Source organism: Mobula hypostoma, chromosome 7 (assembly GCF_963921235.1).
Source record: "Mobula hypostoma chromosome 7, sMobHyp1.1, whole genome shotgun sequence".
NCBI lineage: Eukaryota > Metazoa > Chordata > Chondrichthyes > Myliobatiformes > Myliobatidae > Mobula > Mobula hypostoma.
This window is the reverse complement of record NC_086103.1, coordinates 181,623,869-181,643,978: the sequence shown is the minus strand read 5'-3', so window position 1 is coordinate 181,643,978 and position 20,110 is coordinate 181,623,869. Positions and strand designations below refer to the sequence as shown.

At 46.1% G+C, this 20,110-nt stretch overlaps 1 protein-coding gene and 1 long non-coding RNA gene across 3 annotated transcripts in view; one reads left to right on the top strand and one right to left on the bottom strand.

The window, feature by feature from the left end:
* Positions 1-5,556, bottom strand: part of gdpd5b (glycerophosphodiester phosphodiesterase domain containing 5b) — a 291,231-nt gene extending 285,675 nt beyond the window's left edge. For both annotated transcript variants that reach the window (XM_063054660.1, XM_063054665.1), the window contains exon 1: positions 5,008-5,556. The gene's annotated coding sequence lies outside the window, so the exon portion shown is untranslated. The remainder of the gene's footprint in view (positions 1-5,007) is intronic.
* Positions 5,098-19,262, top strand: LOC134349789 (uncharacterized). The gene is made up of 3 exons (XR_010018769.1): positions 5,098-5,195; positions 5,568-5,674; positions 18,247-19,262. It is a non-coding gene; the product is annotated as an uncharacterized LOC134349789 (long non-coding RNA).
* The last annotated feature ends 848 nt before the right edge of the window (positions 19,263-20,110 follow it).

Sequence of the window (20,110 nt, the reverse complement as noted above, 5' to 3'; positions counted from 1 at the left end):
AAATTAAACAGATAGTGCAAAAAGAGCAAAAAAAAAATGAGGTAATGTTAATGGGTTCGTTGTTCATTCAGAAATCCAATGGCAGAGGGGAAGAAGCTGTTCCTAAAACATTGAGTGTGTGTCCTCACTGATGGTAGCAATGAGAAGAGGGCATGTCCTGGGTGACAGGGGTCCTTAATGATGGGGTCCTTTTTGAGGCATCGCTCCTTGAAGACATCCCGGATGCTGGAGAGGTTAGTGTCCATGACAGAGCAACTGAGTTCACAACTTGCTGTGGTGTCCCCCCGCCCCCACCATACCAGACCGTCTGAGGGAAGAAACTCCCCCTCAGATTCCCCTTTAGCTCACTGGGCAACACAGTCAACATGGGCCAGCTGGTCCAACGTGCCTGTTCCCATGCTGCATGGTAACAGGCCCTATCGAGTTGGGGATGGCCAAGAGACCAGATGAGGAGGTTTTAATTTTTTTAAGGAGATACAACACAATACAGACCCTTTCGGCCAACGCATCTACGCCATCCACTGATGCCATTTACACTCATCTGACCAATTAACCCATACATCTTTGGAAAGTGGGAGAAAACCAGAGCACCTGGAGGAAATCCAAGTGACCCCGGGAAGAATGTTCAAACTCCTTTCGGACAGCGATGGGCAATGACCCTTGGTCATTGGTGCCGTAATAGTGTTGCATTAACTAAAGGACGGACTATTTGGGTTGCTGTGTCACCTAAAGGGATTGAGAAGGAAGGCACAGACGCTCAAGGTCTCACGTTTCACTGGCTCACTGAAACCTACCCAATACCAATGGGGCTGGACAAAGTGGATGTGGAGAGGATGTTTCCTTTAGTGGGAGAGACTAGGGCCAGAGGGCACAGCCTCAGAATAGAGGGTCACCCAATTAGAACAGAGAGGAGGAGGAATTTCTTTAGCCGGGGGTGTGGTTAATCTATGGAATTCATGGTTGGGTTGAGTTGTTCTCCGATTTTGGCAATTACATTTCGTCATCATGCGAGGAGATCCTGTTAATTGTGGTGTGTCCTCCAAATGCTTTGCCTTTTAAGTCAGCTGATTGGACGCCATTTCGGAAACTCAAGTTGTGACGAGTGGAGGGAGTCTTGTCGCTGATTAGCAGTGTAGCAAATTTAATGTATTGTGTCTGGAACTTTGCCCACATCAGCTCAAAAATAGGACCGACGTTGCCGTGTTTGTTTACAGATTGTTCGTGGAAAACCACGCCTCTAGGAATTCTCGTCCATGTGGCGTGTTTGCTAGTGCCATGATTTTCAGCAATGCCCAGTAAGATTTGTGCCCCTCTCGATCTCCATGGGTAGAGACTAGGGGAGTTGGTCATGATTTTCAGCGATGCCCCTCTCGATCTCCATGGGTAGAGACCAGGGGGAGTTGGCCATGATTTTCAGCAATGCCCCTCTCGATCTCCATGGGTAGACACCAGGGGAGTTGGTCATGATTTTCAGCGATGCCCCTCTCAGTCTCCATGGGTAGACACCAGGGGGAGTTGGCCATGATTTTCAGAGAGTTGATTTTCATGGATCCTTGTGGAGAGTTATCTCCCAGTTTGGCCGTTGTAGCATTTACCGCAGAGTCAGTTTAAACCTGTTCCATGGCAAGATTTCAAAGATACACAATGCAACAAGTCTGGACAAGAACTTTGTCTCTCACAGACTCGTAAGCTTAGTGGGAACACCGCAGTATCACCATTCATCAAACACACAAAACCATGAACTGGCTTCAGCTAACTTCTGCCCCAATCTCCAGCTTGCCATAGAAATAAACCCACACTTGGACAATCTGAAGTCTGTGCAAGTTCATAATTCCTCCAAGAACATGGTCTTCTGATAGGGGGGTCACAGATAGACAGGGAGGTGAAGGCAGCTTTTGGTACTGGCTTTCATCGTCAGGGCATTGAGTATAGAAGTGGGGATGTTACATGTTCTGCAAGACATCAATGAGGCTACACGTGGAGTTTTGGTCGTCCTACTATAAGAAAGATACCTTTATGCTAGAAAAACTACAGAGACTTATGAAATGTTGTCAGGACTCGATGGATTGGATGGGGCAGGTTAGGGCTTTATTCCTTGGAGCATAGGAGAATGAAGCACACAAATATCAATACATACACTCACATGTACATTGATACATACAGTGAAATGTGTTAACAACCAACACAACATAAAGATGTGCTGGGGACGGGCTGCAAGAACGTGCTGCCTGGCAGAAACATTAGAGCATGGGTTCCTAGCCTGGGTCAGCGGGCCTCTGACTTCCCCAGCTGTCCCACAGAACTACTTCCTTGATCACTGGGTGTCAACACCCAGGCTTCTGGCCCAGCTTCAGGCTTCAATTTTCAGTATCAATTGCAGGCCGTTCAGCCTAACAGGCCCACGCTAACCCAGATGGACCCGTTTGCCCATATCCCTCTAAACCTTTTCCTATCCCTTGATACAAGGGTGTGATGTTAGAGAAGTGAGGGGTACAGAAAGGGTAAATACATACAGTATTCCTCCCAGGGTTGAGGAATCAAGAAACAGAGAGCAGAGGTTCAGGACCACAAGATGCAGAGCAGAATCAGGCCACTTGGCCCATCAGGTCTTCTCCACCATGCAACTCAGGGACGTACACTTAGCCCACTGCTCTACTCTATCTACACCCGTGACTGTGTGGCTAGGCACAGCTGAAACACCATCTATAATTTTTCTGATGACACAGCTACTATTGGCAGAATTTCAGATGGTGACGAGGAGGTGTACAGGAGCAAGATACATCAACTAGTGGAATGGTGCCACAGCAACAACCTGGCACTCAACGCCAGTAAGACCAAAGAGCTGATGGTGGATTTCAGAAAGGGAAAGACGAGGGAACACAAACCAATCTTCAGAGGGATCAGAAGTGGAAAGAGTGAGCAATTTCAGGTTCCTGGGTATCAATATCTCCGAGGACCTAATCGCGACACAACATATTGATGCAGCTATAAAGACGACAAGACAGCGGAGCTCATTAGGAGTTTGAGGAGATTTGGTACGTCACCTAAAACACTTGCAGATGTACCGTGGCAAGCATTCCAACTGGCTGCATCACCATCTGGTACGGGGGAGGGCACTGCACAAGATCAACGGAAGCTGCAGAAAGTTGTGAACTCAGTCAGCTCCATCAAGGGCACGAGCCTCGCCAGGATCCAGGAGATCTTCAAGGAGCGATGCCTCAAAAAGGCAGCATCCATCGTTAAGGATCCCATCACCCAGAACATGCCCTCTTCTCACTGCTACCATCAGGGAGGAGGTACAGGAGCCTGAAGGCACACACTCAATGATCCAGGAACAGCTTCTTGCCCTCTGCCATCCGATTTCTGAATGGACGTTAAACCCATGAACACTGCCTCACTACTCTCTAGCAATACTTATTTAATTTAACTGTTTAATATACTGTAATTTCGTTATTATATATTACAATGCACTATTGCCACACAAAAAGACAAATTTCATGACACAATTTCCAGCGATATTAAACCTGATTCTTATTTATTAACCTTCTTAACCCCATTGTCCTGCCTTCTCCCTGTAACCTTTGACTCGTCGCCTTATCAAGAACCTAGTGCAACTATAAGATGTAGGAGCAGAATTAGGCCATTCAGCCCATTAAAAGGGATTGGAGGGGCAACTTTTTCTACACAGAGGGTGGTCAGTATATGGAACAAGCTGTACTCTTTCGACCTTACATCATTCCTGTAAGCAAATGACCAGAACTGCACACAGTCATCTAAATGGTACTCACCAACACTTTTAGACAAATTCAACATAACATCCCAACTCCTGTACTCAATATTTTGATTTATGAAGCCCACCTCACACACCCCCACCCTCTGACTGCTTGTCACCAGTGGGTTTCCCCTGACGAAAAGCAGACCCTCACCCTGACATATCTGTGGGGCAAATGTGTGAACCACATCCTCTTTCTCTCTATTCAGAAACACCAATTACAATTCCACACTATAGCATTTACAAGGATGCCACCAGGACTGGAGTCATAGGGAAAGGTTGAATCAGTGAGGACTTTGTTCCCTGGAGAGTAGGGGAATGAGAAGAGATGAGACAGAGGTAGAACAGAGGAATCCATAATTCCTTGAAAGTGCCATCACAGATACATCGGGTCATAAAGAGAGCTTCTGGCACATTGGCCACAAATCAAACTACTGAGTGCAGAAGTTGGTATGTTATTTTGAAGCTGTTTAAGACATTGGTGAGGCCTAATTTTGGAATATTGTGGGCATTTTTGGTCCCTACCTGCAGGAAAGATGTCACTAAGATTGAAAGAGTACAGAGAAAATTTACGATGACGTTGCCAGAACTTTAGGAGCTGAATTATAAGGTAACGTTGAATAGGTTAGAATTTTACTCCCCGGAGCGTAGGAGACTGAGGGGAGATTTGATAGAGGTATACAAAATTATGAGGGGTAGAGACAGGGCAAGTGCAAGCAGACTTTTTCCACTGAGGTTGGGTGAGGTTGGGTCGTGGGTTAAGGGTGAAAGTTTAAATATTTAAGGAGAACATGTGGGGTGACTTCACTCAAAGGGTGGTGAGAGTGCCAGCACAAGTGGTCAAATGTAACAATTAAGAGAAGTTTGGATAGGTACACGGATGGGAGAGGAATGGAGGGCGATGGTCCGGGTGTGGTAGATGGGACGAGTCACGGACAAGACGCCGAAGGGTCTGTTTCTGTGATGTAGTCCTTGTTTCGTGACTCACTAACTCCTTACCATACACAGAATGACTCAAGTATCAACTCAGTACAAGACAGGACTGATAACGGCTTCCAACACACATACACACACAAAAGTCTATCCCGGTGAAACATAGTACTGGTCAGAATTCTCTCTCTCCATCCCAGCACACACAGAGTTCAACCACACCGGGCAGTTTCTCTTCCCACTTTTCCCGTAATCATAAGAAAAAAAGATATGACAAGTACGACATTAAATATCCGTGAACTCACCGTTTTTCCCCCTGGTCCCACGGGCTTAGTTGAACACTCCTTGGTCTCGATTCCAAAGCGGAGTGCCTTCCCCTTTAAAGAACTCCAGCGGTGGGGGGTTGTAAAGAAATTTCCTTTCCCGAGTCGCTTTAGGGGACTACAGAATGTTCTTCACATTTGACGGATGCAAGGGTGAATCCTTGGTCACGGTAAGTCCCACCGAGATGTCCTTCTGCCGGGAAGACTGACACTACAAGGTTATAGATACAATTGCGAGCGAGCGTGTGTGTGTGTGTGTATATATGTATATCTGAGCTTCCTCGGCTGTCCGGCGCTGTTATTGCAATAAATAGAAGCTTAAACACACACACACACAGAAAGCTACTGATTCTAGAAAATAATTTGAATGAAACGGATCGCCGCTTGGTTGTATAGAACGGAAGCTGCGAGTCTCGTGTTAGTTACAACCTTGCCGTGTCAATTCTCGCCCCGATTTCAATGCCGAGATCTGACTGTGAGCTGATCTTCTCCCTGTTTCTGACTTCCTCTCTCTCTCTCCCTCTCTTTTCTCTTTCTCTCAGTCCAAAGCGATTTATGAAGGTTGGGAAGGGGGAGGGAGATGCCGCCCAGGAATACGCCCCTCGAACACAGACGTTAAAGTAACAGCGCGCTCTAGGAATGTTTATCGGTATGTGTGCGAACGCAGACATTCACAGTACACTCCTTAAATACACAGCCGCGAGTATATATGTGTGTGTGTGTGAGAGAGAGAGTGTGTGTGCAAATATTTTATGTGTTTTATATGTGTGTTCTGTGTGAATGTGTTTTGTGTGTGTGTGTTTCCGAATGTTTTGTGTTTTATATGTGTGTGAGTGTGAATGTTTTGTGTATGTGTTGTGTGAATGTGTGTGTCTGTTGTGTGTGAATGTGTGTGTGTTGTGTGAACGTGTTTTGTGTGTGTGTGTATGTGTTTTGTGTGTGTGTGTTGTGTGTGGATGGTTTTATTTGTGTGTGGGTGTTGCGTGGATACGGTTTGTGTGTATATGGATGTGTGAATATGTTGTGTGTGTGTTGTGTGTGAGTGTGAGTATCATCAGCCTCCTCCACTGCCCGGCACAGACTAGAGTAACACACCTCATATTCCGCCCAGGTAGTCTACAACCCAACGGCATGAACATTGAATTCTCCAGTACGAGGTAACCCACTCCCATCTATCCAGCCAGGGTCTCTCACCCTCTGTTCCCCTTCCTCCTCATTACGAAGACTTCACCCTCCCCCACCTGGTTCCATCTGCCCATCACCCACACAATAAGCTGTCTGAGTTGTGTCTCCCTTGGTTAGCCATTCCTATTCTCTGCCACGCCTGGTCCTATCTACACTTAGATACACACACACACACACACACACACACACACACACACACACTCACACGCACACACACACACACACACACACACACACACACACACACTCACACGCACCTATCACCATCATCATCATGTGCCATGTTGTATGATGTGGGCGATCATGATCTTTCCAGGACCATGACTGTTCTTGGCAAATTGTTTTACTGCAGTGGTTTGCCATTGTCTTCTTCAGGGCAGTGTCTTCCTGCCTTGTTCCTCTCCATAGATGCTGCCTGACCTGCTGAGTTCCTCTAGCATTTTGTGTGTGTTACTCTGGATTTGCAGCATCCGCAGAATCTCATGTGTTTATGGTACAGTATTTGATTCATTGACTGCTTTGCCGAGGCAGCAAGATTTGTAGACAGAGTCTGTGGAGATCAATTTTTAAAATTATTGTAAGTGGTAGCATTAGCGAAGCTTTTACAACTACAGTCCCCATTTACACAAATGGCCAGCTTTTGCTGGCTCTGGGCCTGTGCTCGCTACAGTTTATTTTTTTTTAAACTTCCTTATTATGGTTTCTTCCCCCTTCTTTTCCAGTCCTGATGAAGGATCTTGGCCTGAAAAGTTGACTCTTTAATCCTCTGCTGAGTTCCCCCAGCATTTTGTGGTATGTCACTCTAGATTTCCAGAATCTCTTGTGTTCAAAAAGCGTTCGCAGGGTTGCGATACTATAGTGATTGGGGTTGTGCCGGTTGAATGGTGGACGGGAAGTAGCTGTTGTTGAACCTGGCGGTGGGGGACGTCGGGCTTCTGTACCTCCTGGCCGATGGGAGCCGTGAGAAGGAGGGATCTCTGATGACAGATGTTGGTTTCTAGATGTGGTGACTCCAAAAAGTACACCTGATGTTGGGGAGGGATGTATTGGGCTGAGTCCACTATTCGGGTATCGGGCAATAATATCTGGTGTAACATGGTGAAGGAGAAGCACAGAGGTTACTACAGCCCAGGAATCCCTCTGCTGGTCAGGGTCAACCATGGACGTTGTGTCCTAATTGTCTGCATGATGCACCAGCCAGGGCAGGACAATACGGAGAGCAAGCTGTCACCCATGCAGCAGGTTCCCCCTCTCCATGCAGCTGATGAATCCAAAGGAACAGAGAGACCGATGTAGTCCGGCACCAGGGACATCACAGGAGTTGCCCGTTGGAGTTGAATTCAATGCAGGACTGCCTTAGGGATTCCAGCTCTGGGTTTTTCCACAGTGCTTAGTCCGAAGCCTTCCCTGTGAGTGGGTATAGCCGTAAGGCAGTGGAGGTTTGAGATCAGGGGCTTTTCCCACCTCCTAGAGGAGCTGCCAACCACGGCTGATGAGGTTCAACTACCCAAAGCGGCAGGTGACCAGCCTTCTCCTGTCAGCAGAAACGGTTCCGCCAGGCTCAGTAACTAAGCCACACGTGAAGGCCAGGAGCTGGACTTGGTTATCAGAGGCTATTTGAGATGCAGGCCATTGGGAACTTGTTCCCAATACCATCTTAGGCGAAAACGAACTTAAGGAACCTATTGCAGCCCTCAGCTCTGATATCAAAACGGTGACGCACTGATTGCAGCCACTAGAAGCCCTGTTTTCTGTGACGTCGAAAGAAATCAGACTGCAGGGAGGTCGCCCGTCTCTCAGTCGTGCTGAGTTGCAACCGGGTCAAATGAAGCTACAGGCTTGATGAATCCCTTGATGGATTCCCACTCGCTCCCATCAGGGAGGAGGCTACGTAGCATCCACACCAGGACCACCAGACTCAAAAACAGTTACTTTCATCAGCAACAAGGCTGATCAACACCTCCACCCACTAACCCACCTCTCTACACCCCCAAACACCACCACTTTATCATTTCCTGTCAGAGTCACCTCATGTACAGAGCTATCTTATGTATTTATATTTATTGTGTTTTTATCAGTCTCCTTTATCTTATTGTGTTTTTTGTGTTGCATTGGATCCAGAGTAACAATTATTTTGTTCACCCTCAGATAGATAGGTACTTTATTGATCCCAAGGTAAGTTACAATGTCACAGTAGCATTAGAGTGCACAGATATAAGTATTAGACGAGAAATAGAAAGAATAAAAAATAAGTTACCTCAAACAGTCTTCCAGGAGGGGGTCATCACTTCCTCAGCTATAGGTTGACTCAGAGAGCTTAATGGCTGAGGATAAGAACGACCTCATATAGTGCTGTTTGGAGCAGTGCAGTTGTCTTACTCTATTACTAAGGTGGCATGCAGAGGGTGAGAAACATTGTCCAGAATTGCCAGGATTTTCCGTAGGGTCCTTTGTTCTACCACAGCCTCCAGTGTGTCCAGTTTGACCCCTGTAACAGAGCCAGCCTTTCTAATCAGTTTGTTGAGCCTGTTGGCATCACCCGTGTTGATGCCATTGCCCTAGCACATCACCACATAGAAGATTGTACTAGTGACAACAGACTAGTAGAACATGAAGGAGAGGCCTGCGTATGCCAAAGGATCTCAGTCTCCTCAGGAAGTAGAGGTGACTCTGGCCCTTCTTGTACACAGCTTCTGTGTTGGTGCTGCACTCAGGTGCTCCTCCGGGTACTTGTAGGTCCTCACCACATCCATGTCCTCACCATCATTAGTACTGATGAAGGACATTAAACAATCTTGAATCTTGAATCCCGATTTCAGGCAGTTGTGTTCGGAGAAAGAAGACTTCAGTGGTTCTTGGCAAGTGTGACTCTTCTTCTGCCAGTCGGACTATGTTGTGTTGGTTGTGGCCAGTGAGTGGTAAACTGAGAGGTTATACCTCTGCCGACTCTGGGGCAGCATTTAATGTCCCACTGATCAGTGACATTCTCCAGTTCCTAGTCTGACAATGTCACAATTAAGACTCTCAGCTCTGTTCTCCACACCATCAAGGACATCTTCAAAAGGCGATGCCTCTGATAGGTGGCATCCATGATTAAGACCATAAGACAGAGGAGCAGAATTAGGCCGCTTGGCCCATCGAGTGTGCTCCACCATTCCAGCATGGCTGGTTACCGGCCAGATAAACTGGAAAGGCAGGGCGTCAGGACCAGAGGCAAGGGTCGGGTCACTTCCACTCACTCCAGACCAAAGTGCACAACACAATATATATATGTAACTCATACACATAACACAGGCACATGGCCAAGTGGTTAAGGCATTGGACTAGCGATCTGAAGGTCATGAGTTCGAGCCCCAGCCGAGGCAACGTGTTGTGTCCTTGAGCAAGGCACTTAATCACCCAATGCTCTGCGACAACACTGGTGCCAAGCTGTATGGGTCCTAATGCTCTTCCCTTGGACAACATCAGTGTCGTGGAGAGGGGAGACTTGCAGCATGGGCAACTGCCAGTCTTCCTGCCCAGGCCTGCGCCCTGGAGAGTGAAGACTTTCCAGGCGCAGATTCATGGTCTCGCAAGACTAACAGATGCCTTTGCGTTACACATAACACATTAAGTAATATTACCACAAACTTATTAACAAATGATAAGGTGTGTTCATGACACAAGTTAAAAAAATAAACTGCTTAACGCTAGGACCAGAGGGCACAGCCTCGGTGTATAGGGACATCCACTGAGAACAGAGAAGAGGAAAAATTTCTTTAGCCAGAGGGTAGTGAATCTGTGGAATTCATTGCCAAAGACACTTGTGGTGGCCAAATCATTGGGTATATTTAAAGCAGAGGTTGATAGGTTCTTGATTAGAAAGGGCATCAAAGGTTATGAGGAGAAGACAGGAGAAAGGGGTTGAGAGGGATAATAAATCAGCCAAGATGGAATGGCAGAGCAGACTCGATGGGCTGAATGGCCTGATTCTGTTCCAATGTCCTACAAAGTGTGGGGACAATAGATTACAGGGGAAATTAGTGAAGAATGTGATTGTTCTGAGGGCTGGCATAGACCTGATGGGCCAAATGGCCTCTTTCTCGGTCACAAGGAAACATAATATGCTCCTTTGTATCAAAAATCAGCTATGTGTAAAGCTTCAGAGTTATTTAGAGCAGCACAGGAAAAACGAGATTCTGCAGATGCCGGAGATCCAGAGAATGCTGGAGGAACTCAGCAGGTCAGGCAGCATCCGTGGAGAGAAATGGACATTCGATGTTTCAGGCTGAGACCCTTCTTCAGGATAGATAAAACTCCATAAAGTTTTGCAGACCACACTTGGAGTATTGTGTTCAATTCTGGTCACCTCATTATAGTAAGAATGTGGAAGTTTTAGAGAGGTTGCAGAGGAGATTTACCAGTATACTGCCTGGATTAGAGAGCATGTCTTATGACAATAGGTTGAGTGAGCTAGGGGTTTTCTTGTTGAAGCGAAGGAGGATGAAAAATAACTTGACAGAGGTGTACAATATGATAAGAGGCATAGATACAGTGGACAGCCAGAGACTTTCTCCCAGAACAGAAATGGCTAATACAAGGATGCAGAATTTTAAGGTGATTGGGGGAAAGTATGTGGTGGGTGAAATGTCAGAGCTAAGTATTTTACACAGAGAGTGGTGAGTGTGTGGAACACCCTACCAGGGGTGGTGGTAGAGGCAGATACATTAGGAGCATTTAAAAAACGCTTAGGTCGACACATGGCTGATAGAAAAATGGAGGGCTATGTAAGAGGGGAGGGTTAGATTGATCTTAGAGCAGGTTAAAAGGTCGGCACAACATTGTGGGCTGAAGGGCCAGCATTGTGCTGGACTCTTCTATGTCATAAAGAGTCCTGGCCCGAAACTTGGACTGCTTATTTTCCTGCACAGAGACTACCGACCTGGAGAGGTCCTCCAGCATTCCCACAGGAATGCTCCCTGGGGTGGGGTCACCAAAATAAAGATCACCTCTACAACCTGGCAGCACGAGGAATAACATGATATAGATCATCCATGTGGAAACTTTCCCTGAAGAGTCAAGAATATTTACAGCACAGAGATCTACAGCACAAAACCAGCCCATTTGGCCCGTCTTGTCCATGTCGACTGATAGCCCACCTGGGCTAGTCCCTTTTGCCTGAATTTCTCCATATCCCTCCTGACCAGGGGTTTCCAGCCATTTTTATGACAAGGACCCCAACCATTAACACAAGTTGGGAACCCCTGTGTTTAAACCTTTCCTACTCATGTACCTATCCAAAGTTGTTTTAAATGTGGCTATTGTTCCTGCCTCTACTACTCCCTCCAACAGCTTGTTCCCTTTACAGACCACCATCTATGTGGAAATGTTGCCCCTCAGAGGTCACTTTAAAATCTTTCCCCTCTCACCCTAAACCTACGCCCTGTAGTTCTTGATCCCACAACACTGGGCAAAAAGACGGTGGGGATTCGACCAATCTGTACCCCTCATGATTTTAAACCCCTCTATACGATCATCTCTCAGACTCCTGCACTCCAAAAACTAAAGTCTGAGCCTGCCCGACCTCTCCCTATAGCCCCATCCTGCAAGTCTTCCAAGTCGAGAAGATATCCTTGTACGGTACTGAGCAAAATTCTTAGGCACATGTATATAGCTAGGGTGCCTAAGACTTTTGCACAGTACTGTAGTAATTTTATGTATTGCACCGTACTGCTGCAAAAAAAAACAAATTTCATGATGTATGTGAGTGATGATAAACCTGATTCTGATGTGGGTCTATTGTGGACTGAGAGTGGGAAGGGGGCAGGGAGAGGGGAGTCATGGTTGGGAAAAGGAGCAGGGAGAGGGGAGAGCGCAGGAAGCTGAGAGAGAGGCATTCTGTAACGATCAATAAACCAATTGTTTGGAATCAAATGACCTTGCCTGGTGTCTCAGGGTTGGGTGTGTCTGCACCCACTGCACCCCTACCCCTGGCACTCCTCCTCTGCCACCTGTCCCACACCCCTCCCATGGCGCTCCACCCTCACTATTCCTAACATCCTTTGCTTCTGATAGATTTACAAACTCGCTCTCCTCTCCACGTTGACAAATACAGTCTTGTGCAAAAGTCTCAGACACACTAGCTCTATATATATACCTGAGAATTTTGCACAGTACTGTAGATCTTCTCTGCACTTTTCCAAGCTTAATGGCATCTTCGCTATAGCATGGTGGCCAAAAATGAATACAACATTTTTAACATGGTATCACCAACACCTTGCACAACTACAATATGGTCTCAGCCCAAAATATCGAATGTTTATTCCTCTCCATTGATGCTGCCTGACCTGCTGAGTTCCTCCAGCACTTCATGTGTGTTGCCCAAGATTTCCAGCATCTGCAGAATCTGTTCTGACTATGTTCCCAACTTCTATACACAGAGCGCTATCTGATGGGGGATCACCGTGGAAAGCACCTTCTTCACCACCATATCTACTGGTGACGCCACTTTCAGGCAACCACATACTTGTACTCCTAGGTCCCTCCGTAGGGCCCTATCATTCACTGAGAAAGTCCTAACTCCGTTTGACTTCCAAGCTCAACACCTCCAACTTAGCTGAATGGACAGCATTTGCCACTCCTCATCCCACTTATAGAGTCACAGGGAACTACAGTACAGAAACAGGCCCTTCGGCCCATCTAGTTCATGCCAATCTGTTATTCTGCCTTGTCCATACCCCTCCCAACCATTTACCTTCTCTTGAGTGATACACTAGTGAAGTTTAAGAGACTACTAGACAGGTATATGGAGGAATCTAAGGTGGGGGCTTATATGGGAGGCAGGGTTTGAGGGTCAGCACAACATTGTGGGCCGAAGGGCCTGTGCTGTGCTGTACTATTCTATGCTCTATGAGTGTTGCAATCGAAACCACATCCACCATTTCCACTGGCAGTCCGTTCCTCCCTCTGAGTGAAGAAGTTTCCCCTCAGGTTCCCCTTAAACATTTCACCTTTCACCCTTAACCCATGACATGGTCCCACCCAAACAAAGTGGAAAAAACCTGCTTGCATTTACCCTTTCTATACTCCTCATAATTTGTCGGCTAAACTCACAATACAAATGACCAAAATGGTTATGCAGCATTTCGTATGACATTACAAGTGCATTTGTTCAATGCCAAGGAAACTGTACAAATAATTAATTGTGATAAAACTTCAAAAATTACTTAATTGGCCACAAAGCCCTTTGGATATCCTAAAGTAGTGAACGAAGTTAATTATTTACCATTAACTGGATTTTGTGCTTGAGAACGGAGTGCTAACTTGCCAATGCCGCCACCTTGTGGGATCTTATAGATATTGCAATCACTGTTCACTGATAAAATGACAGGAGAAAATCTGTAGATGCTGGGAATCCAGGCAACACACACAGAATGTTGGAGAAACTCAGCAGGCCAGGCAGCATCTGTGGAAAAGAGTACAGTCGACGTTTTGGGCTCACCTGGTCCAGGAACACCACTGGGATTGTGAAACGGGCCCAGCAGAGATTGCACTTTCTAAGGAAGCTTAAACAAGCATCACTCCCCACTAACATCTTAACTACATTCTACAGAGGCGTGGTTGAGAGTGTGCTGACCTTTTGCATCACAACCTGGTACTCCAGCTGCAGTGCTGTCGACAAAAAAGCCTTGCAGAGGGTGGTTAGGGGAGCAGAGAAGGTCATTGGGGTCTCCCTACCTTCTGTCCAAGACCTCTTTCAGAGTCGATGCCTCCAGAAGACACGGTACATCATTAAAGACCCCTCACACCCTCTCCATGAACTGTTTGTTCTTCTGCCATCAGGCAAACGTTACAGGAGCATCAAAACTAAAACCATAAGGCTACTAAACAGCTTCCTCCCACAGGCAGTCAGACTGCTAAATAGCTGCTCCACCTGACTCTGCTTTGGACACTTTTAACTTGCACTGGACACTTATAACTTGATTTTAACTGACGTGTGGCTGTTGTGTTTTACTATTTATTGTTATGTTTATTATTTAGTGTTGCGTTTGTTATGTTATGATTGCACTGCTCCTGGGAAACACTGTCTCGTTCTGCCCTGCAGAGCTGATGTACGGTTAGAATGACAATAAAGTTTTTTGAATCTTGAATCTTGAAAAGGAAGGGGGCAGAAACCGGAGTAAGGAGGGGAGTGGAGAAGCTGGCAGATGATAGAGAGGTGAGAACAGGCGTTGAAGTAAGGAGCTGGGAGGTGCTAGGTGGAAAAGGTAAAGGGGTGAAGAAGAGAAATTTGGTAGGAGAGGGCAGTGAATCACGGGAGAGTGGCACCAGAGGGAGTTGACGAGCAAGTGAGGAGAAGTGGAGGGGTGAGGGGGGGGGCATCCAAAATGGGGAATGGTAAAAAAGAAGGCGGCAGAGAGGAGCAAATACCAGAAGCTGGAGAAATTTATGTTTATGCCAGCACATCATGGGTATTTATAATTATCTTAGAGCATAGAACATAGAATGTTACAGCACAGTACAGGCCATGTGGCCCATACTGTTGTACTGACTTTTTATCCTACTATAAGATCAATCTAACCCTTCCCTCCTACTTAGCCTCCCTCTACAATCACTCCAGCTGGGTATTCCACACACCCACCACTCTGTGTTGAAAAACTACCTTTGATATCCCCCCCCCATACTTTCCTCCAGTCACCTTAAAATTATGGCCCCTCGTATTAGCCTGGGAAAATGTCTCCAGCTGTCCACTCGATCTACGCCACTTATCATCTTGTACACTTCTATCAAGTCACCTCTTATCTTCCTTCACTCCAAAGAGAAAAGCCCTAGCACAATCACCCTATCCTCATAAGACATGATCTCTAATCCAGACAGCATCCTGGTGAATCTCCTCTGCACCTTCTCCAAAGCTTCTATATCCTTCCTATGATGAAGCCCTCCACTGGTTGGGTCAAGCCCATGGATATTGCATCCTGGCTGTCTTCGTGGTACACAAACCAGGGCAGTGCGATATGGAGAGCAAGGTGTTGTCCATGCAGCAGGCTCCCCCTCTCCACGCAGTTGGTGAATCCAAAGGAACGGCAGACACATCAACAGAGCTCAATGTAGCACTGCCTTAGGGACTCCAGCTCTGGATTTTTCCCTTGGGGTTTACTCCCAAAGGCTCTCCCATGAGTGAATATGGCCTCAAGGCAGTGTAGGTTTGAGAATGGAGTTTTCCTTCTCCTAGATGAGCTGCCAACCACGGCTGACAAGCCCCATCTGCACAAAGTGACTGGTTTTAAAGTGCCAGAAACCTGCCTTTGTCCCTTCTCCTGTCAGTAGAAGTGCTTCCACCAGGCTTAGTAGTTAAGCCACACGTGAAGGCCAGGAGCTGGACTTGGTTGTCAGAGGCTATCTGAGACGCACACCATTGGAAGTATTTAATAGGTAGTGAGAGCTGATCCACACTACCTCCCCCTGGCTCTAACAACCTTAAGGAACTTCCTAAAAGGAGGTGACTAGAACTGAACACAGTACTCCAAGTGTGGTCTAACCAGAGTTTTATAGAGCTGCAACATTACCTCTTAGCTCCAGAACTCGATCCCCTGACTAATGAAGGCCAACACATTATAAGTATTCTTAACCACCCTATCAACTTGCACTACAACTTTGCTGGATCTATGGACATGAACCCCAAGATCCCTCTGTTCCTCCACACTGACAAGACTCCTGCTGTTAACCCTCTATTCTGCCTTCAAATTCCTGTTTCAAAACCTGAGGAAGCAGTGTCTTTGAATCTTTTAAATTCAAACATAGATAGGGCAACGTACAAGTTGCTGGAGAAACTCAGCAGGTGAGGTAGCGTCCGTGGAGGGAAGTGGACAGCTGACCGATCAAGACCCTTCAGCTGAAAGCATGTACCACCAGACTCAACGGCAACCATGGGTGAGGCTACAAATAGAGGTTATAGATTAAGGGTGAAAGATGAAAGGGTTAAGGGGAACATAAGGGAAAACTTCTTCACTGAGAGGGTTGTGAGAGTGTGGAACGAGCCAGCAGTGCAAGTGGTGCATACGTGTTCAATTTCAATGTTTAAGAGAAGTCTGGATAGGTACATGAATACTAGGGGTATGGAGGGATATGGCAGGCTGATGGGAGTAAGCAGTTTAAGTGGTTTGGCATGGACTAGATGGGCCGAAGGGTCTGTTTCTGTGCTATATTTTTCTATGACTCTATTACTCTATTTCTGAATGGTCCATGAACACTACTTCACTATTTTGCTTTCTTCTGGCACCACTTATTTACCGTTAAATTTCTTATTTTAATTTATAGTAAGTTTTTTAATGTATTGCAGTGTACCACTGCCGCAAAACAGCGAATTTCGTGTCAGTGGTATTAAACCAGATTCTGAAAAGAATAGAACATTAAAGTAGGTGGCCACTGGGGGATCCTGCTTCTACTGGTAGACGAACGTAGGTGCTCGGCAAAGCACCTTCCAGGTGAGGCAACACTTTACCTGTAAGTCTGTTGGAGTCATATACTGTGTCGTCTACTGTCGTGATGAGGCCACACTCAGGTTGGAGGAACAACACCTTGTATTCAGTCTCGGTAGCCTCCAACTTGATGGCATGAACATCGATTTCTCGAGCCCTGTATCTCTCTCACCAATCAACTTCCTAGCTCTTTACTTCACCCCTGCCCCTCCCCGTTTCACCCATCACCTTGTGCTTCTCTCTCCCCTCCCCCCACCTTTTAAATCTACTCCTCATCTTTTTTTTCCTCCAGTCCTGCCGAAGGGTCTCGGTCCGAAACGTCATCTTTTCCATAGATGCTGCCTGGCCTGCTGAGTTCCTCCAGCATTTTGTGTGTGTTACATACATGGACAGTTCTCCAACCCCAGGACAGATGTCTAGTCACCGGACTCCATCCTCCAGGCTTCTGCCATTCGGCTTCAATGTCTGAAGTCCGAATCAACCTTTGATCTCCAATCTTCGGTATCAAACCCCAGACTAGTCAGACTCCAGGTGTGCCGAATGACGGCTCCCTTGCCTCCTGCTCCTGCAGACATCTGATCCTGACATGCACCACGGATGCCCTTCATCACCCGTCCACATCGCTGGCCTTTGAGTGTGGAGCAGAGGCTTCAACTCCAGATGTCTGTACGGCCTATAAAGCAAATAGTAACACGGTGAAATTTAAAGTTACTAACCCTCTCCATCTCTAATCCTCCGATGAGGACTGGCTCATGGACAACTGGCTTCCCTCTCCTCTCTGATTATAGAGCTGAAATCTATAATCAGCTCACTGGTCTTGCTGACATTGAGTGAGAAGTCAATGTTATGACACCAGTCAGACAGGCCCTCAATCTCCCTGCTGTTTGCTGATTCATCACCATCTTTTGTACGGCCCACAACTGTGGTGGCCTCAGCAAACTTGAATATGGCATTGGAGCTGTGCTTAGCCACACAGTCATAAGTGTAAAGCGGGCAGGACAGGGGGCTTGTGGTGCACCTGTGACAAGACACAACTTAGCACATTACAGAAACCAGCCTTCCCTCTGTGGACTCTGTCTACACTTGGACTGCCAGAGACTTGATAGCGGTGTACAAGAGGATGAGGCATAGATAGAGAAGATAGCCAGACTTTTTCCCAGGGAAGAAATGGCTAATATGAGATAGAGTAATTTTGAGGTGATTGGAGGAAAGTATAGTGGGGGACATCAGAGGTAGGTTTTTTACACAGAGAGTGGTGGGTGTGTGGAACGCCCTGCTAGGGATAGTGGTAGAGGCAGATACATTAGGGACATTTAAGATGGACACTTGGCTAATAGAAAAATGGAGGGCTATGAGAGAGCGAAGGGTTAAAATGTCAGCACAACATTGTGGGCCGATGGGCCTGTACTGTATTGTAGTGTTCCATGTTGTATGTGCTTGCTGCCTCAATAAAGCACTCAACATAATGTGACAATACATTCTGCTTGTAACAAAATGGCATTTTTGTCTGTAACAAAATGGAACCCGTATTGTACCAGACTGCTTTGCTAATAATGTTTGTGCAACATTATGCCAACAGAATCCAAGTCCTTGACAAACTGCAGACCAGCGGATGCATTACTGGAAGAATGCCAAATACACTGACTAAGCAGATGAATAAAATGCATCCTGTCCTTGAACTTGTATATAAAGGAGTATCTATGCTGTCTGTTTTTGTTTTCAAAGCTATCGCCGGCTTTTGTGTAGTGCTAGTCTTCCCTTGCTGTAAGTAAAATAACCATGTTTATGATTGATCCACTCTGAAGTAATTGTTGCTTTTTTAAGAGGGAATGAAAAGGAGCTCGACAATAATTATAATGTTGTGGACACAACTCAGCACATCACGAGAACCATCCTCCCCTCCATACACTCTGCTTATACTTATTGCTGCTTCAGTAAAGTGGCCAGCATAATCAAAGACTCCACTCACCCCAGACATTCCCTTTTCTCCCCGTCCCCAACCCCCTTTGGGCAGAAGATATAAAAGCACATACCACCAGGCTCAAAGGCTGCTTCTACCCCACTGTTATTGATTGGATGGTCCCCTAATGTGATAAGGTGGACTCCACTTCTATGAAATCACTGATCTGTTCCACAACCTATGGACTCACTTTCTAGGAATCTTCTTGATATTTATTGCTTACTTATTTATTACTATTTTTTTCTTTCTTTTTGTATTTGCACAGTTTTATTTTGTATTGTAACTTCAAATATTAAAGTAATTCAAAGGAAGACACAGGAGTCTAAAATGGGTCTAACTTCGAGTTTATGTTAAGCGAGGTGTGGTAGCGTGATTTCGTGTGAAATTCATGTATTTATACATATAACTCGTAATGAATTACTGAAACAAACAAGAATGCTTAATCAAACAGTATATTTACAAGATTACTCAAATATTACTGAAATATTAAATGCACAAATTTGTTGTCTATTGCACAGTAGTTGAATGTCCAAGTTGGAGCGGTCTTCCATTAATTCTAATATGGTTATTGTTCTATTATGTATTTATTGTGAATGCCCATGAGAAAATGAATCTCAGAATTGTGTAAGTTGACATACATGTACTTTGATGATAAATTTACTTTGAACTTTGAACTTATGGCCTTTGTACTTCATTGTCTTCCCGTACTGCCTTTGTCTGTAACTGTGACACTTTATTCTGCATTTTTTATTGCTTTTCCCTTGTACTACCTCAATGCATTGTCCATAAGATCATAAGACTCATGAGAAAAATTAGGCCATTTGGCCCATCGAGTCTTCTCCACCACTTCATTTTGGCTGATCCAGTTCCCTCTCAGTTCCAATCTCCTGCCTTTTCCCTGTATCGCTAATCAAGAATCTATCAACTTCTGTCTTAAATACACATAAAGACTTGTCCTGCACAGTCACCCATGGCTAGAAATTCCACAGATTCATCACCCTCTAGCTGAAGAAACTCCTCCTCATCTCTGTTCTAAATGTTTGTCCCTCTATTCTGAGGCTGTGCCCTCTGGTCTTAGACTCTCCAACAATAGGAAACATCCTCTCCACTTCCAGCTGAAGTTCCCCAACCATATCGCAGCCACCACCCTGTGACCAGACATTGTCCTAGTGTCTGAGGCTACTAAGCAAGTGGTGCTGCTGGAGCTGACAGTCCCATGGGAAGATAGCTTGGAGGAGGCCTTTGAAAGGAAGCTCTCCAAGTACGCAGGACTGGTCAGCGACTGTCAGCAGGCTGGATGGAGAGCGAGGTGTCTCCCAATGGAGGTTGGTTGTAGGGGATTCATAGCCCATTCTTTAGTTAGAGCCTTCAGCATTTTGGACATCGAGGGAGAGAGGAAGAGGAGAGCCATCCGCAGTACCACCGATGCGGCAGAGAGGGCCTCAAGATGGCTGTGGCTCAAAAGAGGGGAGCCATGGAGTCA